The following is an 8,441-nucleotide window of genomic DNA, read 5'->3' as shown; positions in this document are numbered from 1 at the left end:
ATTTCCCCTTCAAACACTTCCAACTTTCCTTAGACTGGAGGAGGAGGGATTGCAGCTGACAGCAGCCAGGGGTTTATCTATATTTTCAGAACTCTGTATAACCAGCTTGGTCTGCTATAGCTAGGTGTATATGTCCCAGTTTGTCGTGTATGCCTTCTCCTTTTCCCCTTTGATACTTCTGGTTTATTTCATGTTTAATTTACTCCAAATGAGCTTTGGATTTCCTTGGAGAATCATCTACACAGAAAAGCTTTTGTGTGTTTCTCAGAGCCAACCCAGATGCTTCAGCTTTGCAGATATGCCACTTCTCATCAGCCTACAAACAGAAGGCATTAAAAGTTTTGCATCTCCACCCTGAGCTGTCTCAAACGGTGGTTCATGTCACAGTGAATGGAACTAATTTGCCTGCTATCTTGCAGTCCTCAATCAAGCAGAATTCAACCTGAGTGAGCCCTTGCAAGGGTCAGGCGACAGCTGCAAAACCTAGGTCCGCTTTCCTGGCAGTGAGCCCCATTTAACACAGGAGGCTTGTTCACAAGTCCACATGTGCTAGCATCCGTTTGAAAAGAGTGTACACCCACTGATTCATACAGTCTGCGGGTACAAAGAATACATGCCGATTAAATGCTACCTGTGAATAACTGTATGAGTGTACAGCTTGATTATTTGCGCACACAGGTGCATTGATTGCACACTCATTGAATGTATGGTGTGAAACCCTTTGTGGGACTTGCTTATGAGTAAACAGGGATAGGGGTACACTGAACATGCAGTGGCTGTGATTTGTAGTGCACCCATCTTTCCAATGGGTGGAGTCACCCTTCACCTAACAGTAGGAAAGGGAGGCTCATGTTAGCAAATGACACTCGTGGCTCCCCTAAACAGGGGCTATGGAACCTTTTGTCCTATACAAGTTGATGGACTACAAATCTCATGGTCCTTGACCCTTAGACCTGCTGGCTGGGTCTGATGGGAACTGGAGTCCAGCAATATCTAGTTTCTGCAGCCCTGCTCTAAACCACCAGATGCTGGCATAATGCTCTACAAGAGAGCAGGGAGATTTCTGAATTTTAGGCCGTTCCCAAAAGATTTGCAAAAGGGCAGGTCTGGTTGCACAAAACACTCACCTGCGCTACAGCTGTAATGCAATCCTTGTGGGAATGTTCAGGGAGGCAGGAGAGGATATATTGTTTATTAATATCCTTCCTAACTTGCGCCAGCAAGTTCCTATACTTAGCAGGGTTTACATTCCCCTTCTCTCACACAGCAGAAATCTAGTTGCAGGCTCGTTGGTGTTAGGAACGTCCTACTCTTGTGTAGGACCTTGGCAGAGACACATGCCCCACTGGCATGTTCTCTCCCTCCTGGTCGATTGTTCGGGAGCTTCAAAAGTTTTCTTCTGCCCGAACATCACAGCGACCAATGCCAAAAGGCATTAGCACACTTAGGGATCTGCAGAGTATTCGCAGTTTGCATAACAGAACCAATAGCACAGCATTTTGGCTAATCTACTTTATTTACATATAATACACTCGGAGCATTCTGACTTAGCTCCTGCCACTTTCTCATCAGACAGCAAAGAGAAAGAACAAAGGACAATAGTCCCACTTCACGGAACACAGTAACACAAAACATCCTGTCTCCGTCACTTCCCACACTGTGCAATGAAAACATACACCATCATGTGATTTCTATCATGTGATAGAAAACAATCCCATGACTGCAGATCCCATGACTGCAGATAAGGGGAATGAATCTCCAACAGTTAGAACCTCTTACTATTATGCAATTCAATCTCCTTCAGATTGCATTGTATGTTCCTGGCAAGATCCCCTTTTAAATCCCTCCTAAAAGAATAAAGACACCACAGTCTTATTCATTAGCAATAAAAATAAAGTTTACTCATGATCAGGCAGAGCACAGTGTGATCGCTGAAGGCAGGCAAGGAAGGATGCTCCAGGCCAGGAGGAACAGGAAGTTTCGACTGGCTGGACCAAACATACCCTTGCATAATAAAAAAATTCCTTCCAGTAGCACCTTAAAGACCAACTAAGTTAGTTCTTGGTATGAGCTTTCGTGTGCATGCACACTTCTACAGATACACTGCGTGCATGCACACGAAAGCTCATACCAAGAACTAACTTAGTTGGTCTTTAAGGTGCTACTGGAAGGATTTTTTTTATTTTGACTATGGCAGACCAACACGGCTACCTATCTGTAACATACCCTTGCATGTCCACTCTAGCAAAACAAGGAATGTTGTATTTGACTGTTCCCAGTGGATTACATCCCACAATCCTTGCCTTTGCAATTTTTAAATGTGCGTTGAGTGAGCCAGCCAGCAGTAAATCATACGGAGTAAGTGGAGTTAACTCTTTATTAGAAAAAAAAGGATCTGCACAGGTGTGTCAGGCCTCCTTAGCACAGCAACTCTTCTTCTGTAGGTCTTGCCTCTATGAAGAAATGGCAGAGGCTGAAGGTCCCCACCTCCCCTCAGCTGTCTAAGTCTCCTCCTCTTCAGAGTTTCCCCCGAGCAATCTGAGACTGCACCTGCGTGCCTGTCTTTCTTTCTCCCACTTTATGCCTCTCTTGGTTCTGGGAGACCAGGGAAGAGGGGAGCTTGTTGCAGTAAGAGAGGGAGACACCCATGATCCTTCACCAGCCTGACTCATCTCTGCCTCTTGGTCCCCTCCTCTCCTACTTCAGTTTCTGATTCTGATTCTGAACTGCTCTCTGGCACAGACTCCCTCCGTTCACTAAGCCCTGTTACCTATTCAGCTTCCAATACTTCCTCCTCCTAGTCTTCTGCCTCTTCTCCCTATGACCACTCATTGATGTCCTACCGCCAGTACCCTGGCTCTACTGACTGAGCTGTATAACTACAACAATTGTATATTTTCTCTTTTCTTGCCCTTAATTTGTTATTCCATTTCTACTGTTTCTCTTGTGCCTATTTTTAATGGTGATGATGATGATGAAAAACAGTAATAGCATGAGTAAGAAGTACGTTTATTGCAATTATCCCTCCATTAGCTTAGAGGTGTGATTGATGTGTTTTCATGCAAAGGGCACAAAGCCACCCACATGTTATTTTCGACACCCTCAAGAGTAATCAATTAGGATTAAATAAACCATTCTAACACCAAGCTGAACAGTTTTATTTTTATTGAGAGCATCCTCCTGGGTTGAACTCTTCCAGCTGCAGCAAACTGAAACAGATTGAATAGTCCTAGCTGCGAGCTGATCCTATCAGTCGTCTTACTTGGCAAATCAGTATGGAAAGGAGAATGGGGAAATTGCTCCTGCCTCAGTGTGACAGTATAGCCTGCCACTAGCATTACAAACTGGCCCAGGGCACTGTGTTTGCACAACAGCCTGGTTCTGTGGTAATATGTGGTTTTAGGCACAACAGAGTGGGTATTTTGTGTAGAGATGGTATACTGGGTGTGACAAAAATCATGCATGCCATGTCCAGAAATTCAGCCCTATATATTCTCCTATATCCTGGCTGATTCACCATGTGCCATTAAAATGATGAAAAGAATCATTGTTGTGGTTAGCATTCCCCCCACTCTTCAACCAAAAATCGGTCCCAAGGTGACTTATAAATATCAGTGAGAGGACAGTTCCCACCCTCAGGCTAACAATATGAGAGACACAACACAAAAGGAAAAGAGACTGGGAAGGGAGGAGGAAAAAAGCAAGCTGGGACACGAATTCTTTTTCTTCCTTTCTCTTTAAAGCTCACAGACAGCCTTTTCTTTCTTGCATAAAACAGTCATGAATGGCAGGGTTTCATCATCACTTGTTTTTCATTCTCTCATCTTACTCTTACTCCTATATAAGTGATTAAGTAAACCAGGACCAGTGCTTTATTTCCTTTTTCATTCTATTTATTTTCTTTCCCCTTTTTTCTTCTTATTTACTTCCTAAAAGTACCTGTTATTTAAAAGCAAAAATAAAATTCAAATACATATATATTTATGTATAAATGTTCTTGTTAACTTTATATTTTCCCTCCCCTATTATCTTCCTTCCCCCTCTCTATCTCTATTTCGTTCTCCTTCCTTCTATAATATTCAGTTACAGAGAACTGCTAGTGAGCAGCAGAAACAGAACCTTTTTTTGGGAGAGGAAACAAAAGTTGCTGCTCTTTCAGCAGAGCTCATGGAGTCCCACTTCTCTCCCTGGGGCCCTTTTTATTATGGATATATGATTATTTCTGCTCACGATGCTAATGGGGCAGTTATATGCAGTCCTGCTTTTTGTTCTGTTTGCAAAAGCACCGGGTCAATAAACTGCTTCATTTCCAATGAGTGCACACCCTGTGACTTGCCTGTTGAAATCTCGTAACCTTTTAGGCTGCAAATGTTCTGGTTTATTTCTGTCCCCCTTTTGTTGCATTATTGCCCCTCCAGACAGCAATAATGTGGTTGCATTGGGGAAGCATCGCAGGACACACCAAAGGAGAAGTAATCCACCACTAAGGGCTGTCACCTGGAAGGAGCAAGCTTGTTTTCTCCTGCTCCGGAGGGTAGGACCCAAACCAATGACTTCAAGTTACAAGAAAGAAGATTCCGACTCAACACCTGGAATAACCTTCTGGCAGTAAGAGCTGTTTGATAGTGGAACAGTCACCCTCAGGAGGTGGTGGACTCTCCTTCCTTGGAGGTTTATAAGCAGAGGTGGGAAGGCCATCTGTCATGGATGCTCGAGTTGAGATTTCTGCATTGCAGGGTGTTGGACTAGATCAGGGGTCAGCAAACTTTTTCAGCAGGGGACTGGTCCACTGTCCCTCAGACCTTGTGGGGGACCAGACTATATTTTGGGGGAGAGAAAAAAGAACAAATTCCTATGCCCCACAAATAACCCAGAGATGCATTTTAAATAAAAGCACACATTCTACTCATGTAAAAACAGTCTGGTTCCCGGACCGTCTGCGGGCTGGATTTAGAAGGTGATTGGGCCAAATCCAGCCCCCGGGCCTTAGTTTGCCTACCCATGGACTAGATAACCCTTGGCTATTCCTTACAATTCTATGATTCTACTGCACTGCTATTTTTTTAAAAAAATATTTTTATTAAAGTTTTCTTGGTTGACAAAGGTATGCTCAATGTCTCTTTTTTCAAGTCACATTTTCCATAAGTCAGTTTCATTTGTTGAGACATTAGGGTTACATTAGGAAGAAAAAGGGGGGAGGGGGAGGGGGCCATGGTGAGTACTGACCTACTCTCAGCAACCAGAAACATCATAGCCAGACACTGGAGAGACCTGTCAGGAGTAAGCATGGACCAATGGTAGCAAATAGTATGGGAAACAGCCCTACTAGAAAAATTAACTGATAAACTGAAACTGACATGGGGACAAATAGCAGATACCTTCACCCTGGTATGGCTCCTCTTTGTCACATACACAGCCCAACAAGACAATGACAAGAATCCACCAACAGCATATGAATCAATATGGCTAACCTGATTCAAAAACACCCACCCACCCCACTCACACACGGAAAGTGCACTGCTATTGTGTCAAGATCACATTCCAGAATATACTTGCAAGAAAACACCAGTCTGGAGGTGAAGTGGGCCCTCACTCACAGCTTGATGGACTGGCTCGATCATAGGGCTTGATGTTGTTATATGACGGTCGTGACAAACATTGTCTGCCTGAAGCTTGAAGCCTGAAGCCTGAAGCCAACTTTAAGTCAAGGAGGAAAAGTACCACTGGAATTAATGAGAGCTTGTCGCCTTTCAGCTTGTTCATAAACAGTCCGGAGTTAGAGGTCAGCAGTGAGATGGCCAACATTGTAGATGACACTGAATTATTCAGGTTGGTAAAAACAAGGATTGCAAGGCGCTCCAAAATGATCTCTCCAAATTGGGTGAATAAACAGTAAAATGGCAAGTGCAAATCACTGTAAACAAGTGTAAATTGGTACATGCTGGGTTAAAAAAACAACTATCCTAACTTCACAAATATGCTTATGGAGTTTGAAGTGGCAATGGAGGACTAGGAAATAAATCTCGAGGCTCGGTGTCATAGGCAGCTCAATGAAAATGCTGACTCAGTGTGCTGCAGTTGTGGAGAAGGCAAATTCCATGTGGGGAATCATCATCAAAGGGTCTGAAAATAAAACAGCCTTTGCCCCAACACCATTATGCCAGTCTATGGTGTGACCACACCTGGAATACCGAGTGCAGTTCTGGTTGCTGCAACAGCTCAAAAATGCATTGTTTTGATCTTTTTGGTATGGAAGGAAGATGAATAAGTGAGGAGGGACATGATAAAGTTTTATAGCATGCATGGCATAGACAAAGTGCATAGATTTCTTTTTAATTGTTCTTTCAACGTATTAGAACCCAGGTTCATTTTATGAAGTTCGGAGATGCAGGACAGGCAGGTAATAGTTAAACTGTGGAGTTTGCTTCCACAAGATGTGGCTATCGCCGGTTTAGATGGGTTTAAAATGGGATAGAACCAATTCCTAAGGGTTAAGGCTAGTAGTCATGATGACTGCATGCTGCTGCCTCCAGAATCAGACCCAGCATGCCCCTAAATATCAGTTTCTAGCAAACAGGCCTGGGAGAGGGCTGCTGTGCTCACATCCTGCTGGTGGGCATCTCAGGATACTGGACTAGATGGGTCTTTGGTCTGATCCACCAAGGCTCTTCTTGTCTTCATTTTTCTCCTTTGGACACTAATGGTTCCTGTTAGAACATTGAAAAAGCAGCAGAGAAGCAAAGGAGGATAATAAATGTTGAACTGCAAATAACTTGCCTCTGGTACGCCTTTCCTGGTGCACCATCATTCAGCCTAAAATTCATGAGCTACCCTGGATTCACAATCACTGCCCATGAATTAAACTGGCAGGCAATCTAACACTTTGAAAACATTTTAAATAATGGAGGTTCATGAAGAACGGGGGACTGAGCAATCTGGGTTTGTTGATGAAACTGTTGCTGAAGAAACTTATGTGGAGGCCTCAAGATATACTTCCATTGTCTAGCAAGAATGAAACACAACATATAGCTCCGTGGGGACATCTTCAATGCAGTCATTGAAAATATTCAGAAGAGAAGTGAATTTTGCAGGAAGCAGGAAGTTGGGTTATTTATGGGGTGTTGACAGTTGGACCTTAATTCCAGCATTCAGACTCCATGCAGATGTTACCTGAACAGGTGTCCAGGTAATAAGTATTCAGGTGTTACCTGACTGATCCCTTAAGGTTACATATAAAAAGGTAAAGGTAAAGGACTCCTGACAGTTAAGTCCAGTCGTGAACGACTCTGGGGTTGTGGCGCTCATCTTGCTTTACTGGCCAAGGGAGCTGACGTTTGCCCGCAGACAGTTTTTCCGGGTCATGTGGCCAGCATGACTAAGCCGCTTCTGGTGAAACCAGAGCAGTGCATGGAAACACCATTTACCTTCCTGCCAGAGCGGTACCTATTTGTCTACTTGCACTTTGAGCTCAACCTGTTGCAGGGATTCAAACCACCGACCTTCCGATTGGCAAGCCCAAGACTCAGTGGTTTAGACCACAGCGCCACCCGTGTCCCTCTAAGGTTACATATAGTGCCTGTTAAAAAAAACAAAAATCCTTGGATGCTGTCCTTCCCAGGGTTCTCTTAGCTTAAATGAATAAAGATGGTACTAGAATTCAGGAGACAATATTGCCCTTCAGAGAACAACCATCATACATCCTAGCACCCACCCCAGTAAATTCACAGGGCAAATTTTACTTTTGCTGCTTGACTATGTAGCACATTCTCTGCTGATGTTGTAGAACAGGAATAGCTAACATAGTTCACTTCACATGTTGTCACCCTGCAGTTCCCATGAAGCCTGACAACTGACTGGGCTGGATGGGACTGATGGAAATTGTTGTTCAACAACATCTGGAAGGTACCACATTGGCTACACCTCTTATAGGGAGTGTGTGTTGTAGATACTTTAATTGTCGGTGATGGAAAGGAAAGGAAAGGTATTGAGGATGGCCTGAAGGACAGGTGGCCTGCCAAGCCCAGGGAGCCCTGCACACCTTTCCCTATTGCAGAGCTGATTAGGCATCAGCTGGGTATTGTGGGAAAGACAGCTGGAACCACGCTACTAAACAGCACGGGGACTGTGATCTTTTGGCTGCATCAGAAGCTCTGAGGAGGAGCTTTCCCACCCTAAGGCTCCTGTTCCAGCCAGAATCATTGTCCCCCAAGCTGAGAATTGCAGGGAGTTTGTACCTGGTGTGTTTACACCTGCAGGCTGTTAAATGCACTGGGGCGGTCTGCTTCCCTCCAGGTTACTCTGGAAGTTCATGCCCTGCCAGAGGAGGGAGCCTTTTGGCATGGGTTTTGTGCTCCTCTGAAGAGAGAAAAATAGCCCAGAGCCTTCCTCCCAAAGGACTGTGGAAATGATGTATCTTAAATATCCCACATGGAGAAAATACA

General features: G+C 44.2%; 1 long non-coding RNA gene across 7 annotated transcripts in view; it reads right to left on the bottom strand.

Annotated features, from left to right (window-relative positions):
- Positions 1-3,907: 3,907 nt before the first annotated feature.
- The window catches only part of LOC310702850, a 54,849-nt gene continuing 50,315 nt past the window's right edge, over positions 3,908-8,441 (bottom strand). Inside the window, exons 5-8 of one of the 7 annotated variants that reach the window (XR_014523697.1) lie at positions 8,235-8,353; positions 6,604-6,707; positions 5,227-5,271; positions 3,908-3,939 (exon numbers count right to left, since the gene is read on the bottom strand). This is a non-coding gene — a long non-coding RNA (uncharacterized lncRNA). The other 6 variants (XR_014523698.1, XR_014523699.1, XR_014523701.1 and 3 more) reach the window with 6 other exon arrangements.

This window comes from Podarcis liolepis (genome assembly GCF_965112155.1).
Source record: "Podarcis liolepis genome assembly, chromosome: 3".
NCBI classification, from domain to species: domain Eukaryota; kingdom Metazoa; phylum Chordata; class Lepidosauria; order Squamata; family Lacertidae; genus Podarcis; species Podarcis liolepis.
The sequence above is the reverse complement of the archived record's forward strand: the minus strand, read 5'-3'. Positions and strand labels throughout refer to the sequence as shown.